General features: G+C 37.3%; 1 protein-coding gene across 1 annotated transcript in view; it reads right to left on the bottom strand.

Annotated features, from left to right (window-relative positions):
* Galnt13 (polypeptide N-acetylgalactosaminyltransferase 13) overlaps positions 1-24,242 on the bottom strand; it is a 544,599-nt gene extending 520,357 nt beyond the window's left edge. The window contains exon 1 of the mRNA XM_070023111.1: positions 24,045-24,242. The gene's annotated coding sequence lies outside the window, so the exon portion shown is untranslated. The remainder of the gene's footprint in view (positions 1-24,044) is intronic.
* Between the last annotated feature and the right edge of the window lie 3,342 nt (positions 24,243-27,584).

The following is a 27,584-nucleotide window of genomic DNA, read 5'->3' on the forward strand; positions in this document are numbered from 1 at the left end:
CATGAGAAAGAATGTAATTAAAGGCAGGAACAATTGGATTCCCCTGAATAATACTAGCAGTTAAGGTAGACCCTATTCCTACTTGTAGCAACAGTATACCAAGATGCCTTAGCAATAAAGTAGCATTTTAATTAATGGTTCTCTTCAATCTTCAGCTTATTTTAACCCACTATTCTTTCCACTGATATAACTTAAGGATGCGAACCTCCATGAATAGCATTTTTCTCATTGTTAGATGCTATTCCATGTATACTTAAATTCTGACAATTAATACAAATAGCATTCCAATTTAAGCACCCAAAAAACACTTTTGAAGTCTTACTTTGCCTTAAGAGGTAACTAATACACTGACAAATGAAAACATGTCTTTAAACAATGCTAGATTTTCTTTACTGATAAGAACATCACAGAGAAGATAAAAACTAAATCTTAGGGGCTGGGAAGGTGGCTCAGTGGTAGAGCACTTGCCTTGCATGCTCGAGGCCCTGGGTTTGATTCCTCAGCACCACATAAGAAAAAAGAAAAAAGCCGGAAGTGGCGCTGTGGCTCAAGTAGTAGAGCGCTAGCCTTGAGCAGAAGAGCTGAGGGACAGCGCCCAGGCCCAGAGTTCAGGCCCCACTACCAGACCCAAAAAACAAACAAACAACAAAAAAAAAAACCTAAGCCTTACTGAAGTAATGATACATGAACCATTTGATGTTCTCTCATATTAAATCCTACCACCATCAAAGAATAAAATTAAGTTAGGAGTTATTTATTTCCCTGAATCCTGTCAATTATAAACCCATTTCTCCCTTCTCTTTGAGGAATATGGAAATTAACTGTCTCTAACTCATTCCTCTATTTTCTAAGATATCAATACTAATTGTCAGTAGATATCACACTGCTTAAGCTCTTGAATCATTACTAATGTGTCCTATCTTTCTCGTCCGGCCTTGCAATTTTCCCTTCAAGAACTCCTCACATACTTCTTACTGTAAATATGACTTGGTAATGATTCTATAATAATTCCAATCATTAATGTCACAAATCATGATCTCCTGGTATATACAAACATCTAAATGTAATATCCTTAAGACCATTAGTCAAATTATACCAGTATAAATTCCATATCTAGTCTATATATCATGGTTTTAGTGTTATATTGTAACAGTGCCTAACTGAAGACACATCATCTATTATTCTTTATTCATCCATTTGCAAAGAAGTCAAAACCCTTTATAGTAACTTAAACTGGTCATTGCTCAAAACTGTGCCAGTCTTTTTCATCGTCTTCCTCAATTTCCTGAGGGATAAAAGCAATCTGGAACATTCTGTTTCCCCTCCACCCCACTCTCAGCAAACATGCATTAAAGCTATGTACATGTTGCAATTGTCCCAACATTACTTCACAGTCTCTGAGAATTTTTCCCATTACTCTTGCATATCCCTGTTTTACATTTCCCATAAAGTTTTTCAAACTATTAAGGAGACAAAGATTCATGTGATTCATGTTCAAAACTTCTGCATTATTTGGAGTGTTTATAATTGTAAACCTGTAAAAACTATAAGGTCTACCAATTGGGAGTAGCTAACAAAATTGTGAGTTAAGATACAAGGTAATGTGATCACACAAATAGCATTCAGAAATCTTGACTACACACGTATAAATGGAAATAAACTAATGAGGTTGCAATTGTGTAAAGTATTTCCTAGTTGCTACTAATTTTATTAGGTCTCTTGTTTTGTATCTGTACTGCTCTCAGGACTTGGCATACAATTGTCAAAATAATCTTAACAATATAAAATTAAATGCATTATTTAAGCCCTAAAAAATTAAAAATAAGCCGGGCGCTGGTGGCTCACGCCTGTAATCCTAGCTACTCAGGAGGCTGAGATCTGAGGATCGAGGTTCAAAGCCAGCCCGGGCAGGAGAGACCGTGAGACTCCTATCTCCAATAAACCACCAGAAAACCGGAAGTGGCTCTGTAGCTCAAGTGGTAGAGCGCTCGCCTTGAGCTGAAGAGCTGAGGGACAGCGCCCAGGCCCGGAGTTCAAGCCCCATGACCGACAAAAAAAAAAAAAAAAAAAAAAAAAAAAATTATATGCGTATGTAAATTCAGCTTTTTAGCAAGATATAAGATCATGTTATCTTTATACAACAAAATGTAATTTTGTATCATTTGATTATATGTAATATATGTTACATAAATAATTTTAATTTTTTATATTTTCAGAAATTTAATCTTCTAAAGAATATGCAATATATAATTATAAATATGAAAAAAACATGCAAAAGTTATAATAAAGCAGTATTAACCTTAAAATTCTGAGAAACAAAAGAAACAAGATATGAAGGTAATCTTCAATTACTTGACTATAAATAAAGCCATATTTAAGAACAAGACTAGCATTGACAAAATTAGAGCATAATGGACAGTAAGAAATTTTTTAAGTAAAATATATTTCTATGTGTGTAGCAGGATCTGATAGTTGGCCTCATTCTCAATGTATAATTTCTCCTACCTTTGCTGCTATACATACTTTTATGCTTTGGTTTGTGGATTTTCCAAATGTTGATGTAATGTCTAGAACTAGAAGGCTCTTTTAACTATGAGTTCAGAATGACAACAAAGATCCAGGATTCCTGGTACATAATATAACCAGACTTGCAGGAATGGTTAAAACTTCAAAACCTCATCATTTTATTCTTTAGGCCCTTCAAATATAATTACTAAGTGATACATTGTATCTTTTCAATGTCAAGTAAGAATAAAGAAAAAATTATCTTTCTTGACTTTATGCTTTTGACTAGCATTAATAAAGTACTAGGATTCACATATCAAAACACATTTAAAATAAAGACCACAAAACAGTAATAATTAGCACTTCAGAAATTAGGAAATACTAAAAATGACAGAAATTTACACTCTACAAAAATGTCATTTGGTGATTTAGTTACATAAATAATTTTTAAATTATATTTTTGCATGGGATTTTAATTGATTTTAAGTAAAAAGATATAGTTTTAACAGAAGTGAGGTTATCCTATACATTAATTAGGAGGAGCTAGGACCTGAGGGTTATTTAGACACTATTTTATAAAAAAATATGTGAAGACACTTTTGAATATATTTAATTACTGTTTTGAATGTTTATATTATAGTAGTTGTACAAAGAAGTTGTCATTCACCAAGTAGTTTTTGAATACAGTGCACTTTGATTAATGTCACCCCTCTCAATATTCTCACCCTTCACCCCTACCAACCCTCCCCTTCCCTAACTTTTCTTAATTTTAACTTGTGTATTCAATTTTTGGTTGTTTAACAAAGCAGTTTATATGCAACAATGCATGTTGACCTGTGTTACCACTTCAAGAACTTTATTTCCCTTCAACCCATTCCTTTCCTTATGTTTCTCAATTCTATGGTATATACAATGAACTCTTGCCTTCATTTAACTCCCTTCCCCTTCATACTTCCCCCTTTTCCTTTGGCCCCAACCTTCCCTCTTGCAAGTACCTGATACTTATTTCCTGGTACTTATTTTGTTGGGTTTTGACATCGTTTTTTGCAAGAATTTAAACCTAAATTTATAACTGCAGCCTTTTGAGCCACAGGGTCCAATTAGAACTATATGATAGCTCTCAGATGAGTTGAATAGCTTTTTAGCATCATCTTAAACCTATGATTTTGATAAATATGTGATTATTATCTTTGCAAAATATTATAGTAATATTTCTCTATTGTCATCAACTTCCAGCAAAAGATTCAAGAAGCATCACAAAGATTCATTCAATAGAACATCATTAAATTCATAGCTCTTTATCCTACTGAATCAATACATAACAATTTTTCAGGACATTTATTGAATGACTAGCAATATTATGGACTTTGGTAGGTCTCAGGGGACAGATGAGAAATGGGATGCCTCCACAGTAAATGAGTTCATAATCTAACATGGGAGACATGAGAGGATACAAACATGATACCATGTACCATAGCAGCAGGGATGGAAACAGAGTGCTTGGAGAACATAGAAATCACTGTGATTGTTCTGTCTTAGAAAAATTCTTTTATAAAGGGTTTGCCCACTTGAACAATATTTGAAATGGGAGAGGTAGGTAACTGAAGGCAGAAAAGTAGATGAGCAAAGAAACAGGACAGGGACACTGATGATGTGGCCAAGCAGCCCAGAAGGGATTCAGTGAATCTGGAAAACAGATTGAGAGAGGGTAGAAAGTGAGCTATGAGTCTGAAAGGGTATTTTGAACAGATTTCTGTGAAGGACTCTGAATGACAAGCTAAGGAATTTGAAATTTAACCCTCTTAAGAGCTACATACTCAGAATTATATTTTGAGAGATACCTCTAGTGACATTGTAAACTATGTGGTATAGGGCAGCTTCATTGGAGAGAAAAAAACTAGTCTTAAGTTTATATTAAACTTACCCTTGACTAAGGATAAATGGGGTGACAGGATTCTCTTCAAGATCCCTTTCAATGTTAAACTTCAAACTTGGTGATTTACATTTCTTAAATAGAACATGAGTTCTAGATATAGTCTTACATAAATGACAAAGAGGCAGAAGACTTGGGTGGACATCATAAAGGCACTGCTATTTCAAATATCCAAGAAATGCTTCAAGTTTCCAACTGCTGTTGTGTTGACAATGGAAGTTGTGAGAAAAAAAATTGCATAGAAGACATGCTTACAACACAGTGGAAAAGCAGTTTCTCTAATCCTACTGAGAGCTACATAGAAATCTGACTGACCTAAATCCTGTTTGGCTTGCATCCTTTTCCAAAGTAGCCTGTACTGCCCTGGAAAGCCCAGGGGCCCTATCTCTGCATGTGCAATCTAATTAAGTGCATGTAGTAAGGACTTAATTGTGTAGGGCATTTTGCTAAGTAAAGCACAAAGCGAACCCTGTTTGATTGCTTTTGAATTTCACAGTCTACAAATGGTGAATGGACATCTACACCTGTAATTGACATTAAAAAAGATTTGTTAAACCGTAGGGACAGACAAGAATCTGCACATTGACACAAAATAAATCATAAATTTCAATAAGCAGAAAAACTCTTTGATTAGGTCCTTTTAATGGAAAACATAATTAATAAATAGATTCCTGTAACCAGATCTTACTCCTGACACTTTCTGGATGAGAAGCAAAAGCCTGTCTTGTTCAGGTGTAACATCAATGACAAGGTCAGTCTGGTAGTGTGAGGTATAACATAACCCAGAAATGTATTGGGCTTCAAAGGAGCACCAAGAAGAACCCAAAATCCAGCTACAGATGTTTGCCTCTTGTGTTGCTTGCAGTGACATTCTAACCAAGCAGTTGGCCTTACAGGAGAACCAGGCCTGTCAGCAAAACAAAGGCCCATATTCATGGTTTCTAAAAATACAGGTAAGTATCTAGATTGAGAAAGCATCACATGGAAAAGTTTCAAACAGGGTGCAGTGTGAATTTTATCCCTGAGACCAAGTCTATAGTGTGTGAGATCAGAATTCTTAAGTCCTCTGAATGACTTGCTTGATGGCAATCAGCCAAGCATGTCATCAGAGCAGAATTCTAGACACTAAAGAGCCTCCCTGCCCTTGAAAGCTCTGCACAGTGGCAACTGAGCACAGGAAGCACACATCTGTCTGTAAAATACAGCCATGAATGACAAGATAGTAAGAAGACACACAGAGAGGAAAACCAGGAAGCTTAAACAGTAACCATGTGCAATAACCCATCCAGGACACACAAAAAAACTCTCTTCAAAGAGAAAGATGATCTTCATACCTGTTGTGGTGAGAGAAGTCCCTTCATCATAGAACGGCTGGCAGGGCTTATGAAAAATGTAGCTCTGGGTTGAAGATGTTGCTTTTTGAATAATGAAAGAATGCTCAGAATCAGGAATAAGAAAATCATGAGTATAATTGTAGGAGACCTCAGTAGGTATGAGACTTGATAGAAAGCAAGCAGAAACACAGACACAGAAAAATAAGATCTGGCCACGTGAAGCACCAGGATTTTAGAATTACAAAACCACTCACTAATTTCATGACATGTACATGAACCCATTCCAGAATGGGTAATGTAAGGATGTGTCTCTTAATGAAATTTTGAGAGCACCTGATCATGCATTTACATAGTGCTTTAAACTAAGTGGATCTCCAAATCCCTGACCAGATTTATTAACTGAATTTGTATAGTGTCTGCTTAAACAGGAATCATTTCATGCACCAATGAAGTGTAGTCACTTTTAGTAAAAGGTGCAATATTTTAGTGTTCCACAATGTTATATTTCCCATTATTGTAAAATATGGCCCTTTAACCAAATAAAAGTCACATAGAAACTCAGAAAATTATAATGATAAATGCATATTATATGATTTAAACTATTGATTGAAATTTTCCATGGCAAATAATACAAATATATGTGATCTTAAATAATAACCATAAAGAAAATAACAAAACATTATGATAGGTAGATGGGTATATTAGGGAGCAGAGGTAAAAAGATAAATTAAGATTAAAAACTCAAAATTAGAGAGTAAAATTACAAAAAAGCTATTATAGAGCTGAGGGATAAGTTCAATGGTAGATCACTCCTTTTATACATGTGAAAACATGAATTCAATTCCAGCACCACAAAAGAAAGAAATAAAGAAAAACAAAGAAAGAGAATCACAAAGAAAAAGGTTTTATTGGGACTGTGAAGGTGGCTGAGTAGCATAGCGCTTGCCTTGCATGCATGAGGCCCTGGATTCGATTCCTCAGCCCAACATAAGCAAAAAGAGAAAAGCCAGAAGTGGCACTGTCGCTCAAGTGGTAGAGCGATAGCCTTGAGCTGAAGAGCTGAGGGACAGCACCCAGGCCCAGAGTTCAGGCTCCATGACTGGACCCCCCCCCCAAAAAAAAGAAAAAAGGTTTTATTGAAAATAAGTGTAAAATTCAGAATAGACACCTTTAAAAAAGAGTGCAGTTAGCAAAACCCAAATTGATCTAATATAAGTTAAAAATAAATTTAAGATCTAAAGAAGCAACTGAAAATCCAGAACAAGCTTATCAAAAAATAAGGTAGCACTTTATTTTTAGCTTGAATGATTCCAGAGGACAGAACACACACACACACACACACACACACACACACACACACACACACACACACACACACACACACACACACACACACAAAAGTATACAGATGTGTGCACACACGCAGTGTCATCAGACCTTCCATATACAAGCAATATGCTACTTATGAACTTAGTGGAATGCTACAATATGAATTTAGTACTGATCATAAATATATTGTAAAACTAATCACATTGTTAGATATTTGTGTATAGCTTTTATATGAATAAAATGGAAAATATTTGGGAAGAGTGATTAAATTCAAAAGGACTTGGTATTAAGCTACAAGAACTTAAAAGGTAATTATCAGTGGACTCTAACATTCTGGTAGATAAATGCAAGCATATAATAAAATGAATCAATTGTCTGTCTGTTTCTTAATGTAACTTTGGTTGAAATGATAACCCCATGCATGTGCCTATACATAGTTATAGTTATTACTTGATTTTCACGTATTTCTAATGCGGAAACTCTTTACAAAATTATTTTAGCTCTTAATAAAACTTTGTTTTAATCACTTTTTAAAATTTAATTTAATTTTATTTGTGAACATACTGTACAGAGGAATTACAATTACATGGGCAGGATAATGCGTACATTTCTTACCAAGCATTGCAGCCTCCTCCTTTGTTTACCCTTCACATCCCTTCCCAGCCTCCCCCCTCGCCCCCAATCCCAATCCTTCTCCTTCCCCCTCCTTCCCCCCTCCCCCGCACCGACGTTGTAAAGCTCGTTTTGGACATGACAACTTGTACTTCTCATTGTTGCAACAGGTCCACCTGTATCCTTAAACAACTGGTTTTTCTCCATCTCCTCCACAAGTTATACTGACATCAAATATAGTGAAAGCAGGGGTTATACTGTGGGGGAGGGACATACAAAGCAACAAAGAGATAATCTTATAAATGCGTTAGAAACACATGCATGAAAGAAAAAAACATTAAAATACATATCTAAGGGTTCATTTTCCTGACATCACATTATCTGACCTTTTCCGCTTGACTCATACATCTACTAGATATTGCAAATAAGGGAAACCATGGGACCTATATTTCTTTGGGCCTGGCTTACTTCACTTAATATAATTTTTTCCAAGTTTTTCCATTTCCTAACAAATGGGGCAATGTCATTCTTTCTGATGGAGGCATAGAATTCCATTGTGTATATATACCACGTTTTCTTGATCCATTCATCGACTGAGGGGCATCTGGGTTGGTTCCATATCTTAGCCAAGGACACGTTTTAATCACTTTTAAAATACATAAATTTGAACACAAAATGATAGGATGGTAGGTCACAGGAACACAATGAAAATGCAAGCTTGAGGACCAATATTACTTCTGGGAAATATTAAAAAAACTGTTTGAATCACAATAGGAAAATTAGGAACAGGTCATATAAATAGTTTCATTACTTAAATGCAAAGATATTTTTAACATGGTTTGACATATATACTATTAACCAATAATGTCCACTGATATAAATGTTCATGAAATGTAGTGGAATTTAGTTTCTTACTAGTTTGTTTTCAAAGGAAAAATACTCTTGCACTTTTAGTGTATATGTTTTTGGAGTTAAGGAAGTTGTTAATTGCATTAAAAAATTAGTCCTGGTACATTTCAGCACTCTGCAAATGATTTAGAAATAAATCAGAAACAGCATGAAACATCATTAGATCCCTACCAACAGTTTATTAATTTATGTATAATTATCATTTGCACAAATTATTGTGAAGGAAATGACAAACTGCTCAAAACAACATGTTCTAATACAACAGGAAAAAAGGACTAGAATTCAAATATTTCTAAATGGAGAATCGATTTCAATTTGTTATTTCCAATTATGCTTTCTCCTAAATTAAAGAAAAATCTCCAAATAAGCACTTACAAGCATGATTAAAAACAATTTAATCACATACAGAAAATAAAATCTATCTTTTTTGTTGTTGTTTTTGGTCGTGGGGCTTGAACTCTGGACCTGGGCACCGTCCCTCAGCTTTTCAGCTTGATATCACTCTACCACTTGAGCTACCACACCACTTCTGGTTTTCTGATGGTTAATTGGAGATAAGATTCTCAAGGACTTTCTTGCCCAGGCTGGCTTTGAACCACAGTCCTCAGAACTCAGCCTCCTGAATAGCTAGAATTACAGGAATGAGCCACCAGTGCCCAGGTAGAATCTATCTTAAATTAAAAATGGTATATGTTTCGTGCAGAGACGAGAAGATGACAGTACTTTTTTAAAGTTTTCAGTTTTTCACACACACACACACACACACACACACACACACACACACACACACACACACACAGAGTGATTATCTTCCAATTTCTCTAAGGAATCCTCTATGAGGGGAAGGGTAGAAAGGGAAAGGCAGGATATTTCCACAACTTAACTGATAGTGCTTAATAAAATTGTCAGTGACATTGAAATTTCATAAACATTGGAAGTTTCTTAATGAAATTAAGATTCTTTATGACACTGTAACACAGAAGCCCTTTTGTTGCCAAGTAACATTTCTAAAACATTGCATGTAATATCAAAAGTACTTTAAAATTCATTGTAACATAAATATACCTTTGCTTTCACATATTCCATTTTTCAATAAAATTTCTAAATATATTATTAATACAGTCATTTTTTCTCTGCCTTTTGGCTTCAATCTTATTCGTATCACCTATTTATATTGTCACCTGCCTAATCCTGTCATTCTATACAATTACTCCTCCAGGTCTGTAAGTTTTTTTTCACAATTTTGTTAACCAGAACAGATTTACTAGCAACTTGTCACACATTATCAGTAGAAGGCAGAGTCACTAACAACCCCTAGCATTTATTGAGCACTTGCTATATGCCACACACACAAGAATCAGTACATTTCATGCACTACCATTTCATATTTGTGTAATTACAGTTACTAGATAGGTAAAAATCAGTAGCTAACAGTTTTGAAAGAATTGAGTTAATATTACCTAAAGTAGTTAAGAGAGTTATTCATGTATAGTAAGAGACAGGTTGCATTGTTGTTGTTTATTATAATTATTAGACCTCCCCCATTTTAAATATCAAGTAACTAAACTAGAGGGCTACACTTGCCTAGCATGTTCAAGTCTGTATACTTGATCCCCAGCACCACATAAAATAAGATTAAATGAAACATTAAGCAACTAAATTCCATATAAGCTGTGTAACTTTCTTCTGTCATATACTTGCTGTTTCCAACAATATTTGTGTGATGTTAGGTATTACAAACTTGGGTCTTTATATAAAGCATTTTATCATTCTCTCCTACCTTGATTCCCAATGTGTTTCTCACCTTAGAATCAAGGGGCAATTAATATACTGAAAGAAAGAAGGGACAGTTCTTATGCTGAAAAGCTCGATCTAATTACCAAGAACCTCCCCTTAGAAGGACACATGATTCATCAAACTGTGTGAGATAAGAAGACAAAACCGCTCCAACTGCATCCCAACGCACACTCCACAAACTAATCTCCCAGAAAATGGAAGTAGAAGGTCACCTAAGAAAGATTGTATGAACCTATCTATAGGTTTTAAAGCATTTTCCCATTTCAAAATCTACCACCCTTCCACACCAAAAAAAACCAGAAAATTATATTAAGGGTAAATTTTGTTCTCATTTTTCACAACACCTTTTTGTGTTACATGTTTCCTATGTTATTTACTTGCTTTCTCGTGCATCCTTTCTCTCCCGACCCTCTCTCTCTCCCCACATTTTAATCTATCTATAGTTAGCTAACTACATGTACACCAACACAGAGAGATTAGTTTGCTAATGTTTTATAGGTAATAGTTGCGGACACAGGCATGCACACATGTACTTGTATACATACATACATACACACACACACACACACACACACACACACACACACACACAGAAAGAGAGAGAAACAAATTCTTCCAACAATCAGCACGTTAGCAGTTTCTTGTGATATCCATCTGTGTTTTCACATTCATTAGGAATAGCCAGTATCTTTAAAGCAACTATTTTAGATCAGCTACAAAATTAAACCACTTTCCTAAATGATAAGGAACAGTGAAATTTAACAGCAGTTGCCAATCTAACATAACAATAGCTTCACATCTGTGCAATGTTGAAAAAGCCATCCTTCATCAAGTCTTCTGTGAATCTGAAAGCACATCAGGTAATCACAGTAACTGGTACAATTTAATAATGCAGACAAGTATGAAATTGTTGTCTCTATCTGGAAAGTCTCTGGAAAATGTTGTTTAAAATTATTGTGCAATGCTTTGAAACTGTTCTGGAAAACAAGTGAAATAAGATATGAACTTTTAAAGAATCATCTGGAGGTGTCAGTATTTTTACATCAGCAAAAAGTAACACTTTTTAATATTTATTTTTATTGTAAAGATACTGTAAAAGGGGGTTACAGTTACATGAGCAAGGTAATGATACATTTTCTATTGAACATTGTTACCCCCTCCTTTGTTTTTCCTCTACCATCCCTTCTCTCCCCATTTCCTCAACTTCTTCCTCTCCCCACCCCCAGCTGTAAATTTAGTTTTTACATAGTGTCTTGTACATCTCATTGTTACAATGAGTCAACCTGTATCCTTATTTCAGCATTTTGTTATTTCCCTTCCTCTCCCAAAAGTAGGAAAATGTATATACAAGATGCAGGGCATTGGAATCAAATACCATGAAAACAGGGTTTATACCATGGGGGAAGAACATACAGAAGAAAAAAATCACACATTACATTATAAGTACATTAAAAACAACAGCAACAAAGATAAAACCTCTTGTATGAACCTCTTGGGATTCATTTTGCTCAGCATCATCTTATATGGTTATATGTACATAGCTTTTATCTTTTCTGCTTGTCCTAGACATATACTATATACTGCAAATAAGGAAAACCCTGGGACTTAAGTTTCTTTGGGCCTGGCTTACTTCACTTAAAGATAAGAAAATATGGCACTGAAAAATGAAAAAAGTCTATCAAAGCAGCACAATGTTACAAGTGACTATATAAATTAAAACTAAAGATCCATGGCTCACATATGATTTACAAGGCAAGGAACCAAAATTATAGGAGTCTGCAGACCTTTGTTAAGGAGACAGCAAACTCCTTTATTCAAATAACGGACTAGAATGGGTAACAGTTCTGAATTGGCATTGAACTCGTCATGCCTAGACAACTTATAATGTACTTTATCCTAAATTAAAATGTTGGGCATCTGGCTCAACCTTATTTATGACAGATGTCTTTGCACTGGACTTCTCTATATCAATGCCCCCATAAGCTAGCATCTCTCCCCAAGTAGAATCATTTTCACTCATTAGCTCCACAATGAAATCCTTCATGATTATCATTGGAATAGAGTGACTCAAAAGAGAGTCAATAGTACCTGTGGAAGACTGGAATATACAAACCTACCAAAGCACTATCACATTGTTATCAATGAAGGAACAATATATACTTTGGACTTTAAAAATGGACCAAAATTATTTTAGGCCTAATCTAAATATTCTCATAGCACACTTCCAAGTTCTTCATACTCTTCCTCCTAATGGTCATTATCACTGTACTGGTTATCTTTGTAAGTTTCAAATGTAGTATTTTCACTATTTCTCATACTAACATGAGATACTATCTCTTGAGTTGCATTGTTACAGAATCTTAGAGTTCCAGGCCAACTGGCAGGGCTTGTGTTTGTGGGACTTTAAATCAAACAACAAGTCAGTCATGGTATACAGCACCTGAAATATGAAATCACAGATAAGTTTAAGGTGCACATAAGAAGATTAAAGTTTGATGCCAGAAAGTAAGACCCTACATGAAAAATAAAAATTTTAAAAAGAAGATTGAACTAAAAAGAGCTGAGTGGATGGCTCAAGTGTTAGACCACGTGCCTAGAAAGTACAAGGCTCTGAGTTCAAATCCAAGTGCAAAGCTGACTGTCAAGAAAAGTAAGCAATATTACCTTTACTTTCTCTTGTAGCCAACTCAAAAACTCTACCATCTATCTGTTTCCTGTGTATTCCAGGGTTGAAAATGTTTTCGTTTCATTCAACAGTAAGGATTAGCTTTCTTTTATCTAAAGAGTAACTGAAAGTCAATCAAAGGTTAAAAATAAGTAAATATATTTGTATTTAAATAGCACTGTTAATTTCAATGCCAACATACTATGGCTATCTCTCTTGTGCATTCCTTTGTTTTTACTGGATTTCTACAGCTTTTCTTGTACTACTTTTTTTCTATCCAATATTCCTTCAACATTAAACATTCTCAGTGCATCCCTTTTGTCCCAGGCCCTCCCACCAATTAAAGCCTTCCTTATACTTATGCTGGATTGAAACAATAAAATTACTTACTTCTTGGGACTATGTCACAGCTGTCCTGCAGTATTTCTTGCACTGAGCAAAATATCCAATCCCAGCAGACTTTTTTTCTTGGTATTTTTTACAATCCTTCAGTTACTATCTTGAAAAGTTACCTACTTGTTACTGGTTTTCATTTACACTGATCTCTCTTTAAACATTTTTGTATTGTAGGCATCTGCTAATATGATTTTCATAAATTGTTTCTTGAATGTCTAGCTGTAGATTCCCAGTTGCTGTTTTAGAACTAAGAATGAAAATGTTAGGTATTCTGTCCTGGCAGGTGTTTTGTTGATTAAAAGTTTTCCTTTTGGGATAAGCAAAAAGCTAGTCTTTAGGCTTAAAGACTAAGTACCAAAATAAATAGTGCTGTCTCCCATTTCCCTATTGTTCTTGACAGTTGAAGCAATTTTATTAGTTTATCCTAAGTGGAGATGATCTGGTGGGCAAGAGAGGAAAACTTGCTGCAGGAATGTTTGCATGAGACACAGAACTAATGAATCAAAAGCTGGCAATTCCTTCTGTGCATGTTTAATTTTTTTTTAAGCCACAGCATCTCAGGTCTGTCCTCTGTTTTTCCTGGCACTATTGAGCCTTCAGACTTTGAAGGCTTGTTCGGGGGAAAGCAGTTCCTGCTTGAATTCAGACTGCTCTTCATATATTCTAAACAATTTGCTCTGGCTTGCTTTACCCCATCAAATTTGTTACCATTTCATCTTTTTAATCCCCTAATTCAATGCTTAATTTAATGAGGTTTTAGAAGGTACAGATAGGCTCAATTTTCCTCTAAAATAGATACTTGCCTATTGAAAAGCACCTCTATTAACCCTCAAAGTACCTCAATGAAGAAATCTCTTGGAACAAATAAAATTGCATTGTTGCTTATCACTATAGTCAAATTACAATAATGTTCAGAATGATTCAAAGATGGCTCTCTGTTGAAATAAATGCAAATTGTCCATTTGCAGTGATCTTAAGATACACAGGGTAAAAGTAGTTTTACTGATTTCATATTTCTGAAATGCCTTCTACTCTGTCCCTTTTGTTGGGAATGAGACAACTGATTGAAATTCTCAAAAGAAAATAATTCATTGAAGTTCAAATTATTTAATAAGATAGTAGCAAAATTCTTGCATTGATGGAGTTTATTTTTTCTCTACTAAAGGAATGGAAATTATTTGTAGATGTTATGTAACTTGAATTGGAATTTCATACACATAATAAGAATTTGTGCATTTTAGAAGCAAAATGAGCTTATTGTGGTCTGTAGAAGCAAATGAAGTGTCTCAAAACTAGTCATTCAGTGTGCTAATTCAGCTGCAGCTTCCAATTACCTATAATTTATCTCGACTTAGTGTACAACAAGAAAAATCTTCTAAAAGACTATGGCTATATTTCTATGCTAGCTTACCAAGTAAGGGAAATACTGTGTATGAAAGCGGGAACCACAGAACATAAATTATTTAAATTGTTCATTACAATCTATCAATATCATCATAAATTTTTGACATAAAGTCAATAATTTAGAGTTAGTAATAAAATATACACTAGTTGTTTGAGAAGGAAAATCGGATCCCAAAATGAGAAGGCTGTGTGTCAACTGAATTTGGCATGCCCTCAGATAACACAGTCTTCCTTTAGAGCTATGGGCCTGCCAAATGCCAAGTGACCACAGGGCCCAAGCACAGCACACAGTTCTAAAAGTAGAAAAAGGTAATGAGATGTGAATTTAGCAACCCTAGCCTCCTGCTAAATGACCCAAATGCAAGAGCTAAAGCATCTGTCCCTTACCTAGAGAGACTAAATGATAAAATGAACAGAATTGTTTCACATTTGCTTACTTTTTAACAGACTTAAGAACACCAGTGGATAGTGCACTTCCACTACAAGAAAACAAATTAAGCAGTAGAAGAAAGAAAAATGAGAACAGACAGAGGTTTAAAAAGGAAGAAAGGAGAAAGGAAAAGTTATGGAGTAAAGAATATTGTAAATACAGTTAATCATAGCAGTATTTACATAAAAAGAAAATATACAAGAATGTTTGCAATCTACCCAATAAAAGGTACAATCTAACCCATGATTTGTAATATTCTAGTTTCTAATATTTTTCAGAAATGATAGTCTCCTCTGAATATGTACTACTAGGTGAATGAACTAAAATGAGCCTGTGGAATCCATTAAAAAAAAGAATTTTCTATGAGAAATAAAGACAATAAAAGATGACAGACACGTTAAAATTAGTAATCAAGGCTGGGAAGGTGGCTCAGTGGTAGAGTGATTGCCTTGCATGCATGAGGTCCTGGGTTCGATTCCCTAGCACCACATCAACAGAAAAAGCCAGAAATGGTGCTGTGGCTCAAGTTGTAGAGTGCTAATCTTGAACTAAAAAGCTGAAGGACAGTTCCCAGGCCTAGAGGTCAAGCCCCATGACCAACAAAAAAAAAATTATTAGTCAGAAATCCTATAAGCTCTCAACTGATTTCTAGAATTTGAGAGTGGTATTGTTTCAAAAGCAAGCCAGTAAAGGGACTCATTATTAGGGGAACAGAATTAAAATAATTTACATAACTTAGCAAAAAAATAGAATTCATTTTTATCTTTAAACTGCTATGCGTATATTAAAATATTTAGTACAATTAACAAAACTACAAGTATAGAAAGTTTGTGAAAACCAACCAAATGACCAAAATAAAGGCAAAATGCACTTATCTCACTGACGTTTTAATATATTGATTCTTTACATGTTACACATAAGTACAAATTATTACAGATAATCTACCACGTAAAGAGGCTTGTGAAAACATAACTAAGGGAAAGAAAGCTAGAAATATCAATAGAGGTTCCCAACCTTTAAATAAATTTGAATATTTTAATGCAGTTTAAAGAATTTGCCAGGAGTACTGCAGGAAGACAAGTTATTTCTTCTTAAATCTGGCTATGGATTAAAAAAAATACATAGATATATTCTTTACAAAGAAGGAAATGGGGAGTAAACTCACCCTGAGAGTTCAGGATACACAATTTAGGCAGATGGAAAAAGGAATATGTTCCTGAAACACTCTCTTCTTGTTATGGTCCAACATTCATCCCTTGTCCCCGGACAAAGAATGGCTCTATCTTAGTAGAAGGAATTGTAGTTTACAAAATGCTCCATTCCTCTCTATCTGCAGACATCAATGCATACTAAAGCAATTGCTAGCATCTTTCCTAGGTCCAAATATTATTACAAAGGCATACATATAAGTCCTATGGCTCATCAAGTCACAATTGTGACAACTAAGCTGACCTGTGGTATATGAGTGCTTGGGGAGATAAATAGAATATCACAGTGGTTCAGACTAAGAAATGTTTCCAAAAGCAGTCTACAGAATGAAATTTTCTGTGATCAAATTTTCATCAGTTGACTAAAGCCATTACATTAGAAAAATAATTGCAATGCAGAAAAATGTTCAAGGAGCTAAATTCATTCTATTTGAAGAACTATTCTTTATTTTGAGATTCGGTTTTCTGCATTAGTTAGTGTTAAAATGTCCACTCTTATAAAATTACAGTAATATAAGTAGAATATTTAACCATTCTTACTGTGTAAAAGAAAACGTTCATATGAAGGTTAGTACATTTATTACACTACTGGAAATGTCAGACTGTGAACTGTTACAGCATTGTCTTAAGAAATGGAAATAATGAGTGTCATCCTTAGGCCTAACACACATTGGCGATGTTATTGTGAGCATGTAAGTCCTCATTCACAATTTACACAATGAGTATGATAATCTTACTTGTTACTCATATGGTTATTATAAGGATAAAACATGGTGGGACCTGTCAGCCATTTGCTTATTATAGTACAAGTACAAAGAAAGCACACACTACACACACATATATATGTATATATAATACATACACATATATATGTGCATATAAAGTCTGATTAATATAGCCAATATATTTAATAATATATTTAATAATAATATGATCACAAATATGTTCATGTTATGGCAGTAATGGTCACTACATTATGGCAGTAATGGTCACTACTCTTCCTATAGTCTCTGAAGCAATCTTGGGCAAACTAGCCACTAACACAGAACTACTTTAAACATCTGATTTTTTGAATCTCATTTTAGTTGCAGTGTGAAGTTTCATTGATTATAATAAGGTAGAATTAAGAGAAACTCAGAAAGTTTGAAAAGATTATACTCCAATGGACATTTGAATGAAGCTGGGTCATTTGAAGAAACACATCTCTCCCTCCTTTAATTTAAAATTTTAAAAAAAAACTCATAATAATCAGTACCAGGAACTTTTGAAAGTTAAGAACTTAAATAAACATATCCCTAGCTATAACAAGAAAAGAAAATAGCCAAAAATATATTAAGTGGCATTAAAGCACAAATTAATCAGAATCATGGTGATGCCACCTGTAATCATTTCTTGGTAATCAAGACAAGGCTAATTAAATGTTTTATTATAAACATACTACAACAAAAACATACACATAGGCCAAAATCGGCATCAAGGAGAAACAAATATCAAAGAATAAAGCCCAATTTATACTCCTGATCTCAAAGATAATTGCTTTTAATGTTCCAAATGAATAGCCAACCATTGCTGAATTAATATGTATACTCCTTTACACAAATATCCTTGAATTTTCTAAGTACCACATTTTATATCAGGAAAGTAGATTTTTCAAAAACAGGTGTGTTGGTTACTGAGTTAAAATTCTCAATTAAAGTGTACCTTATCATAGAAATGTTAAATAAAACTATAATTTTAAAGTAGTTTGTCCAAGAATATACTTTTAAAAAAATTTTTTGCTAGCAGGCCAAAATTTTCTTGATAAAGATCCAGAAACACAACAAATCAAAGAAAGGTCGAACAAATGGGATTGCATGAAAATGCAGAGCTACTGCACGGCAAAAGACATAGCTAGCAAGATAAATAGAAAGCCCACGGATTGGGAGAAGATATTCACTAGCCACACAATGGTCAAGGGCTTCATATCTAAAATATACTTGGAACTCAAAAAATTAAATCCCCCAACAACAAATCCTCAAAGAAACAACTGCCCAATAAATAAGCGGGCTAAAGACTTAAAGAGAAACTTCTCTGAAGAAGAAAGAAGGATGGCCAATAGACAATGAAGACATGCTCGACTTCTCTGGCCATAAAAGAAATGCAAATCAAAACAACACTGAGATTTTACCTCACTCCAGTTAGAACAGCAATAATCAAGAAAATCAATAACAACAGATGCTGAAGGGGATGTGGCCAAAAGGGAACCCTACTGCACTGTTGGTGAAAGTGTTAACTTGTTCAACCACTCTGGAAAGCAGTATGAAGGTTCCTCAAAAGACTCCACATACAGTTCCCCTATGACCCAGCAATCCCACTTTTGGGCATTTACCCAAAGGATCACAAACAAGGCTATACTTTATTGCAGCATTATTCACCATAGCTAAGATATTTTACCAACCCAGATGCCCCTCAGTAGATGAATGGTTCAAGAAAATGTGGGATATATAATGATTTCTATGCCTCCATCAGAAAGAATGACATAGCCCCATTTGTTAGGAAATGGAAAGACTTGGAAAAAATTATATTAAGTGAACTAAGCCAGACCCAAAGAAACATGGTTTCCCTTATTTACTAGTAACTAGTAACTTATATAACTAGTAACGTCTAGGATAATCTTACCAGACAAGTAGAAAAGGTCAAAGGCTATGTATATATGACCACATAAGATAATGCTAAACAAAATGAACCCCAAGAGGATTTTTCTTTGTGGTTTTGTTTTTAATGTATTATGTGATTTTTTTTGTTTCTTTTGTACGTTCTTCCCTATGGTATAACCCTTGTTGTCACTGCATTTGATCCCGGTACCCTGAATTTTGTATATACATTTTTCTAATTTGAGGAGGGGAAGTAAAATAACAAAATGCTGAAAACAAGGATACATACAATGAGACATACATGACACTATGTTGAAAACAAACTGTACAACTTTAGGGTTGGGAGAAAGGAGTTTGGGAGATGGGGAGGAGAGGGAGAGTAGGGGAAAAATAAAGGAGGGGGTAACAATGTTCCATAGGAAATGTACTCTCTTACTCATGTAACTGTAACCCCTCTGTACAGTATCTTTACAATAAAAATATTTAAAAGAATGAACACTGAACAAATGAAGCTAAGAAAAAAAGTTAAAAAATTTGTGCTGGTCCTGGGGCTTGAACTCAGGATCTTATACTTTCCCTTCACTTTTTTGCTCAAGGCTAATGCTCTACCACTTTAATCACTCCTCCACTTTTAGTTTTTTGCTGGTTATCTGAGAGTCTTGGGGATTTTTCTGGCCAGGCTAACTTCAAAACAGGATCCTCAAATCTCAGCCTCATGAGTAGCCAGGATTACAGGCTATATCTTTAGTGTAATTTATGCCTTCAAATATATGCCTGGTAGTGGTGGTGGCGATGGTGATGAAGGAAGTGGTGATGAGATGTCTGTCTCCTGTTGTGTGGGTGGGTGTGTGTGCATGCGTGTGCATGCCCGCGCCCGCATGCATGTTCATCTTTGGGTATATAATCTGATTGGGAAAAATATTATTTTAAATAAAACATCGTCAAAGAAATTATCAGAGCCAATATAATCACAAATAAAGATCTCCAGATTTTACTGTATCTATTCTAACAACAAAAGCAAAAGGAAGAATTAACAACCAAAAGCCAGTTTCTTTGATGCTACTATCTTCAAGTAATGATCCTGTTAGGCACTATTGCATTGAAGATGACTAAGTGTTTCTACTGATGTGAACAAAAACTCAAGAAGCTAAAGTATTAAAAGTCAAAGTCAACATTGCACTAAGACAAAAGGTATCAGTTTCAAGTATGCTGTCTAATATAGGCAAATTCATTAATGACACAAGCACAGTAACTCTATATTCCTTGATCAGAAATACATATCACTAAGGCTTACTTGCACTTTGCTCTCAGATGTTGTTGCTCTTATTATTCAGGAACAACAGTATCCTCCCTCACATGCTAATAGAAAGAATTAAAATATGCACTTGTTTGTTTTCTCATCATCTTTCAAAAATGACAAGTTTTCCTAAGCTCACAATAACCATTATGTGGAAATACTCCTGCTACAAGTACTGCTTCTAAAAAAGTCACAGTTGCCAAGGTCTGCTGGCTCAAGCTGCTAATCCTAGCTACTTAGGAGGCTGAGATCTGAGGTTTGTGGTTCAAAGCTAGCCTGAACAGAAAAGTCCATGAGACCCTTATTAACCACCATAAATTTGGAAGTAGAACTCTGGCTCAAAGTGAAGGAGTGCTAACTTTGAGGGGGGAAAATAACAGTTCAGGAACAGCACCCAGGCCCTGAGTTCAAGCCCTAGGATCAGGGACAGCACCCAGGCACTGAGTTCAAGTCCCAGTACCAACCAAAATAAATAAATGAAAAAATAATTGAAGTTACATGATTGAAAAGTATTTTCTCCTGAGGTATCTGTTTAACCTGATGTGGATACTCATAGAGTTAAACAGTTAAATGTGTAAGTTTAAAAAAGTAAAAAGGAGAAAGCATATCAACCAATATCAGAAAATCTACTTTCATTGTGTATCTTAAATTTAAATGAAAAAAATGGGTTGAAGAAAATATCAACGAATGTATAAGCAATATTCTAAAACAAAATTGCCTGAACATGCTCCTGCACACACTTGTGGTAAATCACAGCTGCTTAAAAGGTGACTAGCAAATCACCTAAAGAGGAACACAGCAGCCCATGGATTACTAATAAGGCTGTGAACAGGAATTATTACCTTCCCAAGGACATTGGCAGATTCTCATCTGCATTTGGTATCACACTTCCCATGTGTATATTTGAAACAGGGAAGCTATAAATTATTTAAGGTAATTGATTCTGCTTCCAGATCAATTTATAGCCCCCCAAATAGTTTAAGCTGATGTATCTATTCTTTACAATAAAAGAGAACTTTCCACCTGCTTCACACACACACACACACACACACACACACACACACACACACACACACACACACACACACACACACGGCAGTATTCCCTCAAAGAAATGTTAAGCCTCAGGTCTCAGATTACTTCTAGTTTTGAAGGTTGAGAGATTCCAGCAAAAAGAGCTTCTAAATTCATTTCCTTTATGAATGCCACAGAGGTTCAAGACTTAGAGAAGAGCAAAAACAAGCAATGAGATGAGTTAGACACAGACAGTTGATATTTCAGAACCCCTCCTACAGTCTTCATCTCCCATCACAGAGGACCACCACAAACAAAAACATGGAGATAGAATTCAGCTTCTACTGTACAGGCTCCTAAGCACAGCTGGATGACTTGAAAGACTATAATCTGCTGCATGCTAATCAATGAACCCCAAAGTTTTTTATTAAGCTCTTACTTAGCTTTCCTACACTGCCATAGAGTCTGCATCTAGGAGACAGTAAGCAACCAGTTCCACTCTAGACTGTCTATTCCAGAATTAATGTACACTAGCAATAGTAATTCCTTTTTTTTCTTTCTCTCCAAAGCTGACCTGAGACACCGTGCTCCTACTTACCAAGTAGCTTAAGTCATGTAATGGTATGAACATTGCAGAAATAATGAATCAAAAGCATTTATTTAAACTAGTGAGTGAAGCTAGAGAAATTCTCTGTCGAATTGAAGGTGGACTGATGCAGAGAAAGAGAAGAGATGAATCCTGGTTTGTGACAAATAGTACATAGAAATGCACACGATTTTATGTTTAAAGCTTGCTTAGACTGAAAATTCTCCATCTCTGAAGTCAAGCAAACAGGGTTTCAATGTTAAGGTTCCAATTCTGCAGGAAAGAAGGTGTTTGTAGCGATCAGGGGAAAGGAGAGGTTAGTAATGCAATCCAAAAGTCAACGAAGAAAAGGAAAGAATCAGTGTAACATAAAGAGAAAGATCCCCTGAAGTTCAAAGTACATCACCAAGAGGACAACTTAACTTTTCACTGTTCTCAAGCCTTCAGATTTCTTTAACACTAGAGGGCACGAATGCAAAAAATGCAGAGGGAAAGTATGTGTGTGTGTGTGTGTGTGTGTGTGTGTGTGTGTGTGTGTGTGTGTGAGTGAGTGAGTGTGAGAGAGAGAGAGAGAGAGAGAGAGAGAGAGAGAGAGAGAGAGAGAGAGAGAGAGAGAGAGACTAACCAAAGGCAGATTTCAGGTAAAGCTAAAACTCTAGAGCCACCTAAGAAACCAGAAATTGAGGTGTGCAAGTGTCTTTACTCTTGCAAATAAAGCTGTATGATATTCCGGGAAGAGTGAGCATGATCTTTCGCGGGGAAACTGCTCTCCTTAGAAATGAATGTGAGACAGTTCAAGGCAGGCATGCCTCCTCCGTCCCCAAAGCTGCTACTAGTAATACCTTTGTTTTGTGAATGCTGCCAAATCACGATTTCTTTTTCCCTTACCCCCAACGCTCCCGTAGCTGCGGAGAAAACTGGAAATAGAGACACTCCACCTGCAAATTCAACTGATCCTAGTCAAAGCACAGCTTTCCTGGTGGAGATCAGCAGCCTAGGTGCGCTTGGGTTCCTGGAGCACAGCGCCCTAGGGCGCGGGTGGGGAGGCTGGCACAAAGCCCTCAGCTCTGCCCCTTCAGCCCCTAGTTCAGCTGTATGACAGCCCGGACAAGGGCAGACTACCTCCGTCCCAGAGTCTCTGGAAGCAGGGTCTACAGGCAGAGCTGGAAGCAGGGAGGTCTGTGCCCCTGGAGGTTCCCAGAGATCGAGCCAGGCAGTGCGTGCTCCTCGGGCAAGGCGCTTGGGGCTCAGGGGACTGATGGCGGAGAAGACCAGGCAGGTGTGTGACAGGAGGTGTGAGACGGGCGAATGAGAAATAGAGAGGAGGAAATGGTACGGAGAGGCGAAACAAGCAGAAGAGAATAACAGCGATCCAGAGACATCCCAAGCAAGGAAAAAGAAGGAAAAGAGTAACAGATAAACGGGCCAGTGCATTGACACTAAAAGCCAGGGAGCCCACCCACAGAAGCGGAATCCGAGATAGCCGGAAAGCACGAGATGGGACTGGGGTGCAGTCGGGGCAATGACAGAAAAGAGGCAAAGAAAGCAAATGTCAAGAGGGGGTAAAAATATCCAAGTGTGTCCCTTGCCAGGCGGAGTGGCCAGGGCTGCATCGCTGCCCAGGACCGCAAGCCAGCTGAGAGGAGAAAGTTGCCCAGCAGGCAAAGCCAAGCCAGCGCCACTGCTCACCCTCTGGGGCACAGATGAGGGGGGACCAGTGTACCCCAGCTCCGGAGGCAGCAGGAAACGCGGCTAAGGCTGGGTGATGGCAGAAAGTTCCGCGTACCTGCGGCCGCTGCCAAGCCTGGTCCTGCGAAAGCCCTGCGCCCCGTGCGCCCGCGCCCCGGGCCCGGCCCTGCGGCGGGCTCAGCGCGCCCCGAGACTCGCTGCGGGACTTTTGCAGCGCTTAGCCGGGACATCGCCACAGCCCTAAAGGTGCCCGTCCCAAACGATCGCCGCCGAAGAGACCGAGAGAACTGGAGAAACACAGACCTGAGGTGGTAGGGAGCCCGGGATCCCTGGAAGAGAGAAGAGCCGTCTCCACGCTCGGGATTCAGCCGCCGATCCAGCCGGGAGGGGGACGGCCAGCTGCGCCGCCGAGCGCCGGACTCGCCGAGAGCTCCGGCTCACCTGGAACCCGCGCCCGCGCGAGAGCGCCCGCCGCACCGCGCCGCGCGCAACCCGGGCTCCAGCCCGCGCCTCCTCTCACACTTCCCCGCCAGCACAGCCAGCCGGCTCCGGCCTCGGCCAGCCCCAGAGAGGCGCCCTCATACCGCGGCGGCTGACTGCGAGGGGCGGCGAGCGCGGCCACCCAGGGCGCCGGGGCCGAGGAGGCTCGGAGGAACCGAGGGAGCGCGCCCAGCACGCTGTCACCCCAGCACCGCCGCCGCCGCCGCCCGGTCACTTCGCCCCGGCCCCCGCCCCCCCTCCCCGCCCCAGCCCGCCGCCTCCCTGCCCTCCTCTTTCTCCTCCTCCCACTCCTCGCGCGTCCCCGCCCCTCCAGTAGCCCTCAGCCCCGAGGCCTCTCACTGGGCTAGTATCGTTTACGTAACCAGCACCCCCAATCCTCCCCCCGCCCCCCCCCAGCCGGCTCCCGCTCCTCCCCGGGCCGGGGCGGTGCGCACCCAGGCGCGCTCCAGATGCTCCTAGGAGCTGCAGCCGCTCCAGCGATGTGCACAAGTCCCGCGATACTTGGCAGGCACAGCCCCCAGGAGCAACTGTAGGGTGGGCTTCTAACCCTGGAGAGGGCTTAGAGACCCTCCACCTCCGTGGGGAACCCGCAGTGTGAAAGCCGACATGGATGCACTCTGTTGGCCAGTGCACCCTTAGAAGGGAGTTAGAGGGTCAGAGACTGTCCTCAGGGAAAGTTCCAGCCACCCCACCCTTGTCAATGGGCACTTTAGTGGAGAACTTGGAGGTATAGGCGACCCCATGCATAAAAAGACTGAGTTTGTTCTGTTGTCTATCATGGTTCATGCACCCTGACAGGATCTCGGTGTTCTCTTTGGCAAGCGGTTGCTGTCACCACCACTACAAGAGAGCTGGGAACACTGAGCACTACTGCATAATCTTTTTTTTTTTTTTTTTTTTTTTTTAGTAGAGGTAAGGAAAAAAGTAGGGCTTTACATTTCTTTCCCAGTCAGGTAGGTGTTGTAGTTAATACATATTCGCGCGAGTGCACACACACACACACACACACACACACACACACACACACACACACAGCTGAATGCTAAGTTAATGTGCAGTGTAGCAGAAAATCCATGGTACTAAATGGTATTAAAATATATGTACGGATTTTAGAACAGTGCTTGACAAAAGGTACAGATTTAAGACAGGTATTAAAAGCATCTGGAGACTTGGAACAGATCCCCAATGTCACGTGGGAGGAGGATTCTAGGAAATTGGGATTGGTACATTCAACTACCTATTTGATGGTTTATTCACTGTTGGGCTTTGGTTATGTGATGCTTTGATTTTGACTTTTCTATTTATAAGAAGGGATAACAAAGATACTTCCTTCTCACAGTGTCTCTTATGTGTCTTCTAGTTTGACAGAGACTGGGGGGGAGAAAGGAGGGAGGGAAGATACAATTTTTTTTTCAAAATATATTTATATTATTCAAACATGATTGTATTTATTATAAAGGAGCATGTCAACTATATTTTTATTATAGTCACAAAAAGGCAATTCCTAGAGTGGTTGTCTTTATATATCTTCTCATGAATCAATTATCCGTTTAAATTGGTATTATAACTACTCTTGATGTATACATTGTCCATCCTGCTGACCGTATACCACATCAACTATGGAACATCAGCAAGACATAGTGCGTGATACAAGCCAGTAAACCTAGCTTGAGGACACTGTGGCAAAAAGATGACTTGAGTCCAGGAGTTCAAAACGAGCCTGGGCAATAGAGAGACTGTCTCATCCATAATGGCAGGGACTCACTAGAATTTGTTACTTTTACCTATAACTTCTAGTTCTGCCTCTAGATCACTTACCTCTGCATGGCATATTGAGAAATGTCAAAAACTAACAGTGACTTCCTAGTTATAAGTGTTCTCAGGAAACATATAAGCCCCCACCCTTACAATAGGTATTGCTTTACAAAAGAAACCATATAATTTTTATACTTTTGTAGTAATATTTAACTTAGGCAAGAATCATAAATCTAGTTGGCAAGAGTTATAGGTGTGACTGGGGTTTTATATAAACCCAAAGGGTCTCTGTAGAAAATATTAGTTTGGCTGCATAATATAGCTACTCCAAATGTGTTGTCCTAAAACAATAAAATCTGTGGTTTGCCAGGGAAGTTTTCTGCCTTGGCTGGTTCAATTTAAGTAGTCTGTATCTTCACAGGAATTGTACTGAAAATGAGAATGCCCACAGAAACACTAGAAGCCAACTTTTAATTTATTGTAAATTCTTAATTGTGAAAGAATTTTTTAAATGTGCCTTACAATATAATGTACTGAGACCTACCCAATATGATTTATTTATTGTTCTAGACCTAAAACAATTACAATAGAATGTAATCACAAACTAGCACAGACCAACCATCATTAAAGGAAATTCAGCAAAATGTCGTGTCTATACTTGTGAAAATTGTTGTTTTGATGAAAGTCAATGAAATGCTGTTCCAGAATAAAGAAGACTAAAATGATAGGACTACTAAATCTAACATGTTGTTTGAATTGGACACTAGACTAGAAAAAAATTTTAATAAAGGACACTACTGGGACAATTGGCAAAACATAAATAAAATATGTAATATTGACCTATGTCTTTAACATATATTTTATTAGCTAGATTGGTCATAACACACTTATAATGTTAGTAAGCAGGAGAGGCTTAAACTGGAGGATCACAAGAGGGTAGTCTGCACTGCATGGATAGACCTTATCTCAAAAATATCTATTTCTTTTTTATGGCCAATTGTAGCTAGTATGTCAATATCAAATATTCTAATGATGACACATTTACTACATTTCACATACCGCATGACAGATAAAAAACATCCTTCATCTTCAAACACATAGTGAGATATTGGAGGGTGAGAGGGCAAATAGCAAATTTTCAGCAGATGACTCAGAAACATCTAGAGATAGAATGATTCAAAAGTGAGAATTTAGATAAAGATTTAAATTCTTTGTAGTAATTTTGTCATATTTCTTTAAGTTTGGAGTTACTTTTCAAAAACTGGGCAAGGCAATCTCTTCATTTCTCACTGGAACATTAATATGAAATTTTATGTGAATGAGTGTTGAAAGTAATAAGAAGCCATATAGTAGGTTTTATAATACAAAACCAGGTAATTACCTGCAATCAGAGAGGAGTTATTGCAAAGTAAAGAATGGGATGATCAATATTACACAATTAATTGATCATATAATATACAATGACTTAGATAGAAAATACACCAAAAACAAAGATTGAGTTTAGCAACTACAATTGGTGTTTGGTTATTAACCAAACAATTAACCAATCAATTAAGCCTTATGTTACCAAGAAAATAAAAGCTGATG

This window comes from Dipodomys merriami, unplaced genomic scaffold (genome assembly GCF_024711535.1).
Source record: "Dipodomys merriami isolate MVZ:Mamm:240054 unplaced genomic scaffold, mDipMer1.0.p SCAF_1, whole genome shotgun sequence".
Lineage (NCBI taxonomy): Eukaryota > Metazoa > Chordata > Mammalia > Rodentia > Heteromyidae > Dipodomys > Dipodomys merriami.